This window comes from Mytilus californianus, unplaced genomic scaffold, assembly GCF_021869535.1.
Source record: "Mytilus californianus isolate M0D057914Y unplaced genomic scaffold, xbMytCali1.0.p SCAF_5, whole genome shotgun sequence".
Lineage (NCBI taxonomy): Eukaryota > Metazoa > Mollusca > Bivalvia > Mytilida > Mytilidae > Mytilus > Mytilus californianus.
In genome coordinates, this window is record NW_026262701.1 from 54,402,125 (window position 1) to 54,419,082 (window position 16,958).

Sequence of the window (16,958 nt, forward strand, 5' to 3'; positions counted from 1 at the left end):
TGTTTTTGCGATTCCGGCATTTTAACTCTTTATTTTCAAATTGAACACACTCGGCCATTCAGCTTATTTGCATCATAAATGAACGAGGTGTTAGATTATGTTTTCCTATTGAATAAGGGTCATTTTCATAAATCAGCTCTCATACATGTAATGCATTGTAAATTACTTTTTCTGTTGGTCATGTCACAATCTTTTAAAGTTAAAGTAAAAATGCCAGTATTGATGTGTCGATGTGAAAACTGTCCAAATATGAGAAAATAGCGGGTGGCAGGTCGATTAAACTTACTTTAATGAAGAGAAAAATGAACTAATTGAGGCTCGATTTATATAGATTATGTTTTCTATGGAATATGGGTCATTTGCATAAATCAGTTCCCATAATGTTGGTCATGTGACATTCTTATAAAGTGAAAGTTAAAATGAGGGTGGTAATGGGGGTACCTTCATGATGAATAACGGTAAAAAAATCCTGCCAAACGACGTTAACGGTAATTTTTGGTGCATGAGGATAAAATACTTTCTTCAAGACGATGAAAAAATAGATTTTGACGAATCACGTTAATTTTTCCCCAAAAATAACGGTAACGATAATTATTTGAGACCTCTGACGAATCACGATAAGGATATGTTGACGAATCACGTTAAAATGTTAACCAATTTGATGCTAACGGTAACCGAAAATGACTGTTTGACGCCTGACGGTAAAGGGCATTCATACCCTCTAAAATGCCAGTATTGATGGGTCAATGTGAAAACTGTCCAAATATGAGAAGATAACGGGTGGCAGGTTGATCAAACTTACTTAAATGAAGAGAAAAATGAATAAATTGAGGCTTGATTTATATGAATCCAGTCGCCTCCACTTCGGACAGGCAAATATCATCTATCTGATATGGGACCAGCTGAAGTCCCACTGCCCTAGCTGGTGTCGCAAAACAGTCGTTCTAGGTTAGAGTAATCTCCGACTACAAAACTCAATTCCAATGACAAAAATGCCCTTATCTTAAATTGAAAGCATTGGAAAAGTAAACTGTAAACTATAATTTTTACAATGACCACAATTTGTTTTAGTTCAATGTACATGTAATAATATGCGGGATAATACATGAACTTAATACTGCTTCAAGGTTATACAGGTTTGTCAATGTAAAAATAAAATAATTTGTTTGCTTACTTAGGGAGCTATCATTTGATTTTTTGGGGGGGGGGGGGGGTCTAGGATGAAATTTGAAAAAAAGGCAGGATGAGACAATATGAAAAAAAAGGCAGGATGACAATTTATGTAAACAAGTCGGGATAAACTAATAGAAAAAAAGGCAGGACAAAAAAAGAGTGAAAAATCAAAAGGCAGGACAGATTACATCTCGAACTAAAAAAAAATGCAGGAAAAATTTTTTTCATCCTAGCCCCCCCCCCCCCCTTTTTCCCCCATAAAAATTGAAAGGAAGCTCCCTTATAGTGTTTCCTTCAGAGGGTGTTGGCCTGGAATGGTACCCTGCAGTTTTCATACACCTGTTCATGAGAAATATTATGGTATGACTTTGTCCGTCTGTCTGCCCTGATCTGTCTGTTTCTAGCATGTTGTTCACTAACTCCGTAATATTATCACCAATTTGCATGAAACTCTGGTGAATTGATTATATCTACTGACGTGAGCTCCCTTTTAGATTTTTAGGAATTTATAATATACATTTTCAAAATGTGAGGTTTTATTCATAAAAAAAGGGGGATTTTCATGTTAATGCCCATTAACTCTAAAAATGCTTTGTTCACCAACTCTTCAACGCTTTCACCAATTTGCATGAAACTGTTGTGAATTGATTATTTTATAAATTTTAGGTTTCCCGTTTCAGAGTTATATGGGATTGTATTTATGTATTGATGTGATTTCAGTTAACCAAATAATTTGGAAGTAAGTTAAAGGATTTCAGTTAACCAAAATTATTTCACGCCTAATTTATATAAACAAATCCCACGTCGATATATAACATGTACAACAATCAAACATCAACCCACGCCAAACTGGATGTAATTGAAAGACATCTAGAGGTCAATATACAGTCTCGAACAAAAGACAAAATGAGGAAAAATATAACGAATTTTTGAGAAGTATTATTGCATGTATATTTGCAATATTTAAAATGCATAGTTTAAAATCTTTTGAGTTTTAGGTACCATTTTAGGAAACTGGGATTTCATTGCAGCTAGTCTATTAGATAACATTTTATAGTTTTGAATGTTTCTTCATCAGTTGACTAAAATTAGGTGGAGGTATGTTCTTATTTCTGATAGAGGGGTACTCAACCTATATCAATTTGTGCATGAAGCGATTGATAGTTGCTTGATACTGAATAATTTTACCACAAATTTGTGAAAGTTTTAACCGGTGTATATACTTAAAATATGTTAATAAAGTTCATGTCTTTTTCAGGACTTCTGATCCAACCATGTAGTATGGCATGTTTGTGAGATATGGTTTTGGCCAGTAGGATGTTCATGAAGGACCTGTAGTACAAAGTATATCACTGGATTGAGCTCATTGTCTAAGTGTATTATTAAAGTGCTTTGCTTTGAGCTCAGTTCATTGTTATGCAATTCATTCTTTGTGAAATAAAGATTTGACAGACAACTCTCATGTACAAGGAATTGTCAAAGTAGTATCCATTCTATGAACAATGTAAGTAATAGGGAGATAAAAGCATTTTATTTAGATTTGAACCAAACATTTTTTGTCCATTAGCCAAACTAAAAAAAAGAAGCACAAATTCACCAAACAATGCTACTGGCGCTACTAGCAATATGATGCTAAGTTCTTTTGTTACACTTTATTATGCCCCAGCCGTATCGGAGGGGGCATTAAGTTTTACCCTTGTCCGTCTGTACGTACGTACGTCCCAAAATTGGTTTCCATTCTCTAACTTTAGTTTGCCTCAACCAAATGTTATGAAAATTGTACACAATGTTTATTACCACAAAACACAGAGCAAGTTTGAATTTTGGTGGCGTCACTTTTACCATTCTAGAGTTATGCCCCTTTACAAATGGAAAATTGCTGAATTTATCATTTCCGTTCTCTAACTTTAGTTTGCCTCAACCAAATGTTATGAAACTTATACACAATGCTTATTACCACAAAACACAGATCCAGTTTGAATTTTGGTTTTGTAACTTTTACCGTTCTAGAGTTATGCCCCTTTACAAATGGAAAAATTGCTGAATTTTTCGTTTCTGTTCTCTAACTTTAGTTTGCCTCAACCAACTGTTATGAAACTTATACACAATGCTTATTACCACAAAACACAGATCAAGTTTGAATTTTGGTGGCGTCACTTTAACCATTCTAGAGTTATGCCCCTTAAGAAATGGAAAAATTGCTGAATTTTTCATTTCTTCTAAATATCAAGTAATTTTTTAATTGGAGTTATCTTCCTTTGTCCATGATTATAGTTGAATCAGCTACAATCAATGCTTTATACAATGCAATGTTTAATTTTGACTTCCACTGATAAAACACAAATCAAGTTGAATTTGGGTAGTGTCACTTTAATGATTATTGAGTTATGCCCCTTTATAAATTGAAAGATTGCAAAATTTTTAGTTTCCATTCTGTAACTTAAGTCTGCCCTAACCAAACATTTTGAAAGCTATACACAATATTCATTACCACAAAACTAAGATCAAGTACAAATTTTTTGTTTCCGTTTTCTAACTTTAGTTTGCCTCAACCAAATGTTATGAAACTTATACACAATGCTTATTACTACATAATACAGATTAATTACGAAATTTGGTGGCAACACTTTTAACATTCTTGAGTTATATCCCTTTGTAAACATAAAAATTGCTGAATTTTTCGTTTCCGTTCTCTAACTTCCAAATGTTATAAAACTTATACACAACCGTTCTAGAGTTATAATTATTTATTGCGTGTTTACAAATAGAAATTGCTGAAATTTTAGTTTCTGTTCTCTACTTAAGTTAGCCTCAACCAAATGTTATGAGACTTGCACACAATGCTTATTACCACAAAACTAGGATCAAGTTCAAATTTGGGTAGCGTAACTTTTACCACTTCAGTTATGTCCCTTTATAACTATATGATATGCAAGTGGGGGCATCATCTGTGTCCACATGTGGACACTATCCACATTTTTTTTTTTTCATCTGTACTGCCTACTGGTGACTCAGTTCTGAGTATAAATATGGTCATTCAGTATGTTAAGAAAAAGATTAGAATTTATAAGGCCTATCTGGCCTAATTGATTTCTAAAATATATTTCATTGTACATGTTCAACATTTATCATTCATTTGTTTATTTTTTTATTTGTGTGAATTAATTTACCACACTTTCATACCATAACAAAACTGCCTTACTGTATTGGTATCACTTATATTTGTATCCATATAACAAAAAAACTGAAAAGAGAATACTTTTGCAATAGCTTTTTCATATTGAATACTAAAACTTTTTAGATATTTAGACATATTAAGTAGATGCTCATAATATCCACTTGACATTTTATCATATGACTTCTGTAGTTAGTTATGAGTCTTTGAAGCATGCTCACAAAGGTTCTTTTGTTGATATCATTTTCATACTGGTCAAAACTTTTTTTTTGCTTTGACCAGATTTGGAGGAGATATTTTCAAAGAATTGATAAAAAATAACACAGAAATTCACTTTCTAGCTCATCTAGCCCCAATCATCATGTCAGGCATTGTCATTACTAAAAAACATTAAATGTCTTCTAAACTGAGAAACAATTTCCACATTTAACCAAAATCTTTTACTTATGATACTGACAAATCCCCACAAAGTAATATAAATAGAACCATACAAATAGTAAGCAAATACATGTTCTCAGATTCCATCTCCCATATAAAAAAAAATCACATGAAGAAAAAAATGAACCTATTATATGTTCCTCTCCTAATCATTTGGTAATTAATGCAATTAGTATCTGTTGAACATAAAAAACTAAATATTACATAAACAACACCCCTAATGCTCATGTTGGTTGTCATTGTGCAACACAGTTAATACATAGAAAACATAAAACATAGAACTCCTTTTGTCATATAAAACACTGTCAAACATCCAATCATACTGTCCACACTGATCTGTGTCCACACTTGTTTTATAATAAAAAAAATTCTCAAATTTTATAATTAGATGATATGATTTAAAAATAGTTTATATTATATAATATGCTACATAAAAGTTATCAAGACACAAACAACAGTCAGGGGGCGATACTAAACGAGTTATTTTATTTAGTTACTTATATTAATAGGTATTTTTTGTTTTTTAAAATTATTTGATATAAACTCAATAGTTATTTTAAATGTCAAAAGTGGACTAAATGTAGTTTTTAAGAATTTTTTCATCATTTCATTAAGTAAAATTAAGTATTTATCCAACTTGAGATGAGTATAGAGAGATTACTTTAAAAATAATGACAAAAATATTACTTTTATAAATTATCTTATACATCTTCCAAAAAACTAAGCATACTTACAATTATTTAAGGAACATATGTAATTGTTTTTGATAAATATTTCAAATTATAAATAACTTCAAGTCTTAATTAAATCACAAGGTTCCATCCATTTATATTTGTTCATCTCTAAGATTTTGAAGGAAAATGTTATTTTAATAGCCCCAAGAGACCAATCTATGACCAAGAAGTGTGGCATCAGAAAGGCAATTAGTGTTTCAGGAGGATTTAAATAGTTTTATACTGCATGGGGAAAATAACCAGATGTGAAAATTTGTTAAAGCTTGTAAAACCTGTATGAATGGACACCTATAGAAATAATATTAACAGAAGTTACTTATTCATGATTTATTAGTAATATTTGAAACAACCTTGTTTTCAATATAACTTGTATAGGTAATTTTGAAAATTACTAGTTTAAGTAATGCCCTTAACTAAACAATGGTATTTTTTTTTTATAAAATAGCAAAGTTAGTTTTTTATATAAAATATTTTTGCAATTTTAGGGGACATGGCTACTAAAGCTTGTAAGCAGAGAAAAAAAAAGGGGGATAGAATTTGGTTAGTTAATTCTGGTGATGTCTTCTTTCTTATATGCACTGAAAAATTATGTTGTTTTTATTACTATAGTACAGGACAAGAAAAAACTTTACTCATGTCAAGTATTTCTTTATTTAAAACATAGATAAATTCTGCACATATTTTTGGAAAATACCAATTAAACAAAGACTGATAGGGGGAAACAATTTTATATTAGATTTTCATTCAAGTACAGGTCAGGATAAAACTTCACTTATATAATTATGCCAAGTATTTCTTTATTTAAAATAAAACCAAATCCGCACAATTATATTAAAAATGACAATTAAAGTGAGATGTACTAGAGGGAAAACAATGGTGGTATTACCTCCTCAACTTTTCTTAAGAGTAGCCATAATTTTTTTTTATAAAAAACTAACTTTGCTATTTTATAAAAAAAAATAAAAAATCATCATGGTTTTAATAGTTAGGGGCATTACTTAAACAAGTAATTTTCAAAATTACTTATACAAGTTATATTGAAAACAAGGTTGTTTCAAATATTACTTATATATCATGAATAAGTAACTTCTGTTAATATTATTTCTATAGGTGTCCATTCATACAGGTTTTACAAGCTTTACCAAATTTTCACATCTGGTTATTTTCCCCATGCAGTATAAAACTATTTAAATCCTCCTGAAACACTAATTGCCTTTCTGATGCCACACTTCTTGGTCATAGATTGGTCTCTTGGGGCTATTAAAATAACATTTTCCTTTAAAATCTTAGAGATGAACAAATATAAATGGATGGAACTTTGTGATTTAATTAAGACTTGAAGTTATTTATAATTTGAAATCTTTATCAAAAACAATTACATATGTTCCTTAAATAATTGTAAGTATGCTTAGTTTTTCGAAGATGTATAAAATAATTTATAAAAGTAATATTTTTGTCATTATTTTTAAAGTAATCTCTCTATACTCATCTCAAGTTGGATAAATACTTAATTTTAATGATGAAAAAATTCTTAAAAACTACATTTAGTCCACTTTTGACATTTAAAATAACTATTGAGTTTATATCAAATAATTTAAAAAAACAAAAAATACCTATTAATATATATTAAGTAACTAAAAAAAATAACTTGTTTAGTATCACCCCCTGACTGTTGTTTGTGTCTTGATAACTTTTATGTAGCATATTATATAATATAAACTATATTTTAATCATATCATCTAATTATAAAATTTGAGAATTTTTTTTATTATAAAAAAAGAAATGATTAATAAATATAATAATTGTAAATTTTTTGTTAAATGACTTTCACGTTTTTGTGGAGACTTGAGATTTCTTTCCAAGCATTACACAGTACTGTTGAAGAAATTCTTATCTTTTCTATAATTTGTAAAATGTCATGCAAAATGTATTTGAATAGATCAGTTGTTTACACAGGTGTTAATTGAGCTTCCTCTATAATGCTTTACTTTCCTTATTATAGAAGTGGTGTAGATTTGATTGACATCTTAATGGATCATGATAATTATTTTCACATAAACTGCAGAGAAGAGCCTACTGAAAAAGCTCCGAGCATCCTCCGAGCATGCTCGGAGCTTCCTCGTAAGAATAAATCTATGATCCCTAATGTGTTGCCAAATATTTCCAAATTTTACAAAGGGGCTATTTTTGATCAACTAGCTGTGTTTTTTTAAAAACATTTTAACCCCCTGTTAACTGCATTTAGATCAGGATATGGGTGTCAATCTGCCCTCCTTAAAGATATCAAGGATCAATTAAAAGAAGGCACTGGACGATGACAAATTTGTCGCAGCAATATTGATGGACTTATCAAAGGCATTCAACTGTTTGCCGTATGAGTTATTATTATTAAAAATGAAAACTTATGGTTTATCAAATAGTTTTATAGATTTAGTACAGAGCTACTTACAAAAGAGAAAACAATGTGTAAAGATTTATAATATTTGTAGTAATTTTGAAATTATGTTCAAAGGTATTCCGCAAGGCTCCACACTTGGACCTATGTTTTTTGATATATTCATAAATGACATTTTTGGTGTAGTTGACAATAGTACTATATATAATTATGCTGATGACAACACCTTATCCTATGCAGATTTTGACAACAGAATGTTATAAAAAATTTAGAAAATGATAGTCTCAAAATGCAGGACTGGTTTGATTACAATTTAATGAAAGCTAATCCAGATAAGTTCCAAGCTCTGGCAATTGGCAACAAATTTTTTGATCATGATATTGTTTTTAATTTTAAAGGAAATGGAATAGAACGTGAAAATGATGTAAAGCTTCTGGGAGTTACACAGATTAAATTTTGATAAACATATATATGAGATTTGTACATTTGTAAGAAGGCCTCTTATCAACTTAATGTTCTTAAACGTATTGGTAGATATCTGCATAGACTTGGTCGTCTAACAATTTATTATTCTTTTATTTTGTCTTGTCTTAATAATTGCTTATAGTCACCTGGCATTTTTGTAGTTAAAAAAACACAGTCATGACAGTCATGACAGTTAAGATGGAAAAAATCCAAGAGAGAGCCTTGAGATTTTATATGAGGATTACAGTATGATATCTCATACAAAGATCTTTTACACAAGTCAAAACTTCAATCTCTTAAAGTCAGAAGATTACGATCAATATAGCTATAGAAGCTTTTTAAATTATATGCAAAAAGAGTCCATCATATTTACATGATTTGATTATTATAAAAAATCACAAATATTCTTTGAAACTAAAAATACAAGCTCCAAAACTTTTCCAGGTACACAGGTTTCACCGTTTGTCTGTACTCAGAGTGAAATTTGTGGTGTAAATACGGTCATATTTGCTAAAAGGTTATGATAAGCCTTAACACTATATGTTTTGCAAGTTAACCATGTTAAAGTAGATTGAAGACTCCATTTTTCATGATTTTTTTGTGTACCAGGATTTCTCAAGAACTCCGAAGAACACGAAGAACTGAATATTGACCCGAGAACCGATACTTGAAAACTTTATTTAATATGGTTTTATATTGCTTTTATAGATATAAAAGTATATAATTTAGAAATGTAAGTCATTTTTACTAAACATGCTAAAAAACAGCACAATTTCACTTTAAATATTCGATTTGTGTGTCTTGTATACAAGTTCTTTGAATAACAATATTGTGGGAGTAATTACTCAAAAAGTAGATAAATTAACTGTATATAAAAAAAAGATTAAAAAAGGAATGATTAGTTTCTTAAACTATGGAAATTTGAAATGTAAATACATCATTCATGTCATTTGGAAAACTTGAATTTAAAAAAAAAAAAGATTTATTGAATACTTTTTATACTTTGAATAGATAGAGTTATCCACCGTTTGAATATTTTCGTCCACCATATTGTTATCCACACGGAACTTGCATACACACAAATCAAATTCATGAAGTGAAATTGTACTTTTATTGAGTGAAAATGACTTATATCTTAAAATTATTTAAGTCTTTAATATCTTTTAAATTAAAACAGTATAACACCATATACATGCTATATAAAATTAAGTTTTCGGGTAACATTTATCGGTTCTCAGGTCAATATATTCAGTTCTTGTGAGTTCTCGGGAAATCGTGGTACCAGATATTTTTTAATATCTTTGTTCGAGGTGTTAACGTATATTCATGATATTTGTTGTGTGTAACAGAAGTTCAAATGGAAACATTGTTATAAACAATGGGGCCATAAATTGATAATATCTGTTCCTATTTGAACTTATATCATAAAGGATGAGTTTTCGTTCCCTATTGTTAATTTTCCTTTTTTGGAGGGTGATGTTCCTTGAGCAGGAGATGTTGTTTACTCAGAGCCCGGAAATTAAGATACAATCCGGGTAAACTTATCGATCCTTTAAATAAACTTATTCTGATAGGTTACCAATTCAACACTATAATTAGATCTTTGAATAGTGTTTTTATAGGTATTAATATTGATTTTGTTATTAGTAAATTAAAATCAAACTAAATATTATGTTTACATACATATGGACATTCATGGCTTTACAACCTGTCTATACTTGTATCTTGGCATTGCACAAGGTCAAGTATTTCTCTGACCGTTATTGACATCGTTTCACTAAATCTATTGGATGTTGGATGTGTACACTACAAACCAGTAAAAGTCTGAAATGGCCTATATCTGTACTCGACTGTACTGATTTTTACTCGACCAGTCTGAATTGGTCTGAATTTTACTCAACATTACTCGACCCCAGTCTTAACCATACTCGACTGTACTGATTTGTACTTGACCCTTATCTTTGCCATTGAAAATAGTCTGAACTATTACTCGACCAGTCTGAAACAGTCTTAACCCATTCTCGACCTGTACTCGACCTATTTTTTCAGTCTAAACCATACTCGACCAAAGGTCTGAACAATACTCGACCAGTCTGAACCATACTTGACCAAATAACCTCTACTTTTTCTAAATTTTAACTGTTAAAATAAATTTCTTTTTAACTGACATGACAACAACCACAATAAAATAAAGATATATTATAAAAACAGATTTTTACATTCTTACATGATTCTCAGATTTATCGAATAGAGATAGTTAAATCAAATTATCTTATATAATAATTTAATTATGTTAATTTTAAAGTTTTAGTGTTTTGTTAAAAAAAGATTTTCTTTTACCTGAAAAACCACACCTATACTGAGGGTAATTAAACCTTATTAAGGTGCTTCTTGTTTGGCATGTGTTTTTTTTTTTTAATTAATTTTCCTAAATTCCTAAATAAAAACTACATAGGTTTCATGGTTACATACAAAAAATGTACAATAGTTATATAATTATCTTTTTAATGAGGTAACTACAGCCAACAAAATCACTGAAATTGTTTAACCTTATTTTAGAAATATATCTATTATTATAATTTGGGATATATTATATACAATATATATCAAAACATAAAAATTAAAGAAATTAATAAAATTGTTCTTCTGATTAGTGGTGAAGTATAAAGTAATACCTCCTGCTTGGGGCAAACTCATGAAAAAGATCACACCTGGTCAGAGAGTATTAAATTCTAAATAACATTCATTCAAAATTGCAACATCCTGTGAAACTTAAATTGCAAGGCCTTTTGAATTCACTAGATAAGTAATACACGAGTTTTAAGAAAAGTAGGGCTTTCTTTTTACCTGTAAAACACACATGTACTGAGGTAATTAAACCTTATTAAAGTGCTTCTTGTATGCCATGTCTTTAATTTTGACAAAAATTATTTAAATTTAATTGAAATAAATTTTTACTGTAACTTTGGAACACATTTCCTTTTTTTAAAAGTTTTATCACAGGATTACTATGGAAGTTCTATTATCATGATTATATTAAATTCTTGGTTTAACAAAACAAAGGTGTCATTTTTTAAATTTATTAAGTTGCTTTATATGCTATTTTATATATATTTTAATAAAAAAATGTTCACTGCATTATTAACTAAACTCAACTGACACCATAAATCTATACGAGGCTTAAGTTAATGGTGAAAATTGTCCAGTAACCATAAAATATATCTGAAACATTCCAAAAATTTTGAATAACATTGAAAATATTAGTCACAATTCAGTTTTGAGATTATTTGATCAGCTTGTTTTATTTTTATTTTAAAGGTGATATATATGTATGTATATAAGTGTTGATGAATATGGGGATGAAGTTATATTATGTTCATTGTGAAATTTTGGTTTCAATGCTATATTGAATACATTTTTAATTTCAAATTGTTGTTCAAATTTCTAGCCAGGGGAAATATCTGTTGTTAAAAACAGTTCCTAAATTGATGAAATACAATAGATAGTTACAAAAAATAGGTCTAGGTTGGTTAAGACTTGGTCGAGTATGGTTCAGACTAGGTCGAGTATGGTTCAGACTAGGTCAAGTATGGTTCAGACTAGGTCGAGCATGGTTCAGACACGTATAAAATGGTTAAGTACTGGTCGAGTAAGGGTCGAGTACAAGTTCAGACTGTTAAGTATGGTTCAGACTACAGTCGAGTATTATCAAGTAAATTTCAGACCAATTCAGACTGGTCGAGTAAAAATCAGTACAGTCGAGTACAGATATAGGCCATTTCAGACTTTTACTGGTTTGTAGTGGTACTGATTGATATTTTAGTCTTTGATGCATGATTTTTGTCGAGCCTGCGACTTTTGTCGCAGAAAGCTCGACATAGGGATAGTGATCCGGCGGCGGTGGCGGCGTTAGCTAACTTCTTAAAAGCTTTATATTTTAGAAGGTGGAAGACCTGGATGCTTCATACTTTATATATGGATGCCTCATGTTACGAAGTTTCTGTCAGTCACATGTCCAATGTCCTTGACCTCATTTTCATGGTTCAGTGACTACTTGAAAAAAAAGTTAACAATTTTTATAATGTTAAATTCTCTCTTATTATAAGTAGTAGGATAACTATATTTGGTATGTGCGTACCTTGCAAGGTCCTCATGCCCGTCAGACAGTTTTCACTGGACCTCGACCTCATTTCATGGATCAGTGAACAAGGTTAAGTTTTGGTGGTCAAGTCCATATCTCAGATACTATAAGCAATAGGTCAAGTATATTCGGTGTATGGAAGGACTGTAAGGTGTACATGTCCAACTGGCAGGTGTCATCTGACCTTGACCTCATTTTCATGGTTCAGTGGTTATAGTTAAGTTTTTGTGTTTTGGTCTGTTTTTCTTATACTGTATGCAATAGGTCTACTATATTTGGTGTATGGAATGATTGTAAGGAGTACATGTCTAGCTGGCAGGTGTCATTTGACCTTGACCTCATTTTCACGGTTCAGTGGTCAAAGTTAAGATTTAGAGTTTTGGTCTTTTTTTCTGATACTATATGCAATAGGTCAACTATATTTGGTGTATGGAAATATTTTATGATCTATATGTCTGTCGCGCAGGTTTTATTTGACCTTGACCTCATTTTCACAGTTCATTGCTCAGTGTTAAGTTTTTGTGTTTTGGTCTGTTTTTCTTAAACTATAAGCAATAAGTCAACTATATTTGTTGTATGGAAGAATTGTTAGCTGTACATGCCTGCCTGGCATGGCTCATCTGACCTTGACCTCATTTTCATGGTTCATTGGTCAATGTTTAGTTTTCTTGGTTAATGTTAAGTTTATGTGACAGTTGTAATAAAGCTTTATATTTAGGACTATCAACATAATATCAGTGATTAGTAAAGAAGGTGAGACATTTCAGCGTGTGCACTCTTGTTTCTTTTATTAGTTTTTGATATTGGCTTTGAACTAGCTGTCAGTAAGTGCAAGTACTCTCAGATCTGTACTTAGTGTCTTTTTGTTGTGGGGATATATAACTACCCTGCCACCTCTACTCTGTGTTTTTGTTAGAAGTATTTCTGCTTTGTACATGATTGATCTGATGGGATAAGCCCTTTTCAGATGATTTTTATAGTTTGTTCTTATGTCAATACATGTATATGTTGTACTGTTACACCACTGTCCCAGGTTAGGGGAGGGTTGGCTCACTTTCAAACTAGTTTAACCCTGTCACATTCTGTATGTGTCTGTCCCAAGTCAGGAGCCTGTAATTCAGTGGTTGTCGTTTGTTGTTGTATATCATATTTGTTTTTCATTCATTATTTTGTACATAAATCAGGCCATTAGTTTTCTAGTTTTAATTGTTTTAAATTTGTCATTTTGGGGCCTTTTATAGCTGACTATGTGGTATGGGTTTTACTCATTGTTGAAGGCTGTACAGTGATCTATAGTTGTTAATTTCTGTGTCATTTGTCTCTTGTGGAGATCTAGAGTTGGGATCAAACCACATCTTCTTATTTTTATATAAACAGGTTTTTGTTTGTAATTGATATAACTTATTAAGTTCATAAGTTTTTAAAGTGATAACCAATCAAAACATTATAATTATTAAGGTATAGAACCACTAATTCAGGCCCGGTCAGAAAGAACATACAAGAAAGTAGTACATATTTTAAACAAAATAGTTCCTACGCATATGAGCTGTATCTTTGTCAATAGTGGGAATATTTGGGTAGTTTTAGTATCAAATGAAAGCTTCGGGACTTGGAATCACTGCAGAACCCTTGTTGAAAGTTTTATTTGAATAATAAAGAAGTATATGAAATTTTAATAGGAGGGCTCATTTTGCCTGTTGTTCAGATCAGAAGTTCCTGTTTTTGTACTATCAAACTTCCAGGAACCAGTACGCTCTAATATGCAATTAAAGGCATGTTGATTTTTTCAGTACAAGTCAGGATAAGGTACAGTTTTGACATGAAATAACTGCCACTTTATTTGAACTTAAGACAAAGTAGCCATTAATGCTTGAAATTGCAGAATTTAACATAGAAAGCAATGGGGCTATGAATTAGTGGTTTTATACCTTAATAGAAATTTGAGAAAACTTCAAACAGAAAGCCAACTGATTATTGTTTATTGTGTATTCTTCCTTACATGTGCTGAGTTTTTTAACAATTTACAAAAAAAAAATGATTTACGAATTGAACATCTGAAATTGTAAGTTCTGCAAAACAAATATATATATACATAAAAAAAACAAAAAACTATTCTCAATAAAAAGGAAAGAAAACGGTAAAAATCATAATAGGTACTAGTTGATTTATCAAATGCAGAAATGACTTTAAATAGGTGCTGATTTGACTAGATGCCGATTTGACCAGGTGCCGATTTGACCTTTTCTATAGGTGCCGATTTGACTTGTTCCCGTCCTTTTATTTTACATGTATAAAAGTTCTTTATTTGTACACCTTTGCATTTAAAATCACGAAGGTTGCAATATAAATGTTTTAAAAAGTTATTCGGCTTCTTTTTCTTCACAGACCACTACTTGTATATATATAGGCTTTGTTTGTTACTGTAAATTCAGAAATTATTGCGTGCACTTATTATTGCGAATTATGAAGAATGGACAAAACTATGAGATTAATTATTGCGATCTCAGGAAAATCTTCATATAAATATATGTATTAGATGTATATAAGAATGCCAGTTCTTAGTATTGCGATACTCACCCAGTCGCATTATTCACATTAATAAAAACCTCGCACTAATTTCTGAATTTAATTATAGAACCACTAATTCAGGCCCGAAAGAACATACAAGAAAGTAGTACATATTTTAAACAAAATAATTCCTACGCATAGCTGTATCTTTGTCAATAGGTGAAATATTTGGATAGTTTTGGTATCAAATGAAAGCTTCGGGACTTGGGATCACTGTAGAACCCTTGTTGAAAGTTTCTTTTGAATAATAAAGAAGTATATAAAATTATAACAGGAGGGCAGATTGGCCTGTTGTTCAGATCAGAAGAACCAGTTTTTGTATTGTCAAACTTCGGGAACAAGTACGCTATAATATGCAATTAAAGGTTGAATTTTTCAGCACAAGTCAGGATAAGGTATAGTTTTGATATGAAATCACTGCCACTTTATTTGAACTTAAGACATAGAAGCCATTAATGTTTGAAATTGCAGACTTTAGATATATAGATTAGACCGTTGGTTTTCCCGTTTGAATGGTTTTACACTAGTAATTTTTGGGGCCCTTTATAGCTTACTGTTCGGTGTGAGCCAAGGCTCCATGTTGAAGACCGTACTGTGACCTATAATGGTTTACTTTTATAAATTTTGACTTGGATGGAGAGTTGTCTCATTGGCACTCATACCACATCTTCTTATATCTATTTAACATAGAAATTAAGCAATGGGGCTATGAATTAGTGGTTTTATACCTGTTTACAGTACCATGTTTATGTTGTTCCTATCCTAACATATATATATGATATATATTTAAACTGAATGGACACATATTTTAAAATTTTCTTTGCTGTATTTCTGCAATCAAGAAACATATTGTCACATGATAGCATGATTTGTTTCCTAACATTATCACTGTCTCAGCTGGGACCCCCGATACAGTACAATGTGGTAAATGCTATACCATTTGTAACCAACAGCTAAACCATTTGTAACCAACAGCTAAACCATTTGTAACCAACAGCTAAACCATTTGTAACCAACAGCTTAACCGTTTGGTACCATGCAACAGCTAAAGAAGTACTCCTCTGGATAGACCCTGATGAAGGGCATTTATATTAAATTCAAAGTTTTTATTTTAAGTCAATATGCAGTAAACTTCATAAACACCAGCTCTTGTGAGCTTTTCAAATACACTAGGCCAAGAGAGCATTGCTACAAAGCATTTTTGTGGTTAGTACACATGTTAAGGTTGTGAGATCACCTCACCATTACCATCATTACCATCATGACGATGATTACTTTGAAGTTTCATTCAACTATATGTTGTACTACATATAACATGTAGAAGCAAAAGAAATAATAATGAGAATTACAGAAATTACTTATTATTTTAAAATTCAGTTTGGTATATTTTATTACAGCATCAAAGATTTATGTATGAAGCCAAAGAGAGAGAGCCCGAAGTTGTATTCATAGGTGACTCACTAATAGAAAACATGCAGTTCTCTGAGGTAAGTGACTCACTCATACAACTCATGCAGTTCTCTGAGGTAGGTGACTCACTCATACAACACATGCAGTTATCTGAGGTCGGTGACTCATACCACACATGCAGTTTTCTGAGACCTGTACAAATGTAGGTGACTCACTCATACAATACATGCAGTGATCTGAGGTAGGTTACTAACTCATACAACACGTGCACTTCTCTTAGGTAGGTGATTCACTCATACAGCACATTCAGTTTTCTGAGGTAGGTGACTCATACCACACATGCAGTTTACAAATGTAGGTGACTCACTCATACAATACATGCATTTTTCTGAGGTAGGTGACTCACTCATACAACACATGCAGTTCTTTGAGGTAGATGACTCACTCATCCAATACATG

The 16,958-nt window shown here is 31.1% G+C and overlaps 1 pseudogene; it reads left to right on the forward strand.

Annotated features, from left to right (window-relative positions):
* Positions 1 to 16,958, forward strand: part of LOC127702646 (platelet-activating factor acetylhydrolase IB subunit alpha2-like) — a 35,604-nt pseudogene that overhangs the window by 1,034 nt on the left and 17,612 nt on the right.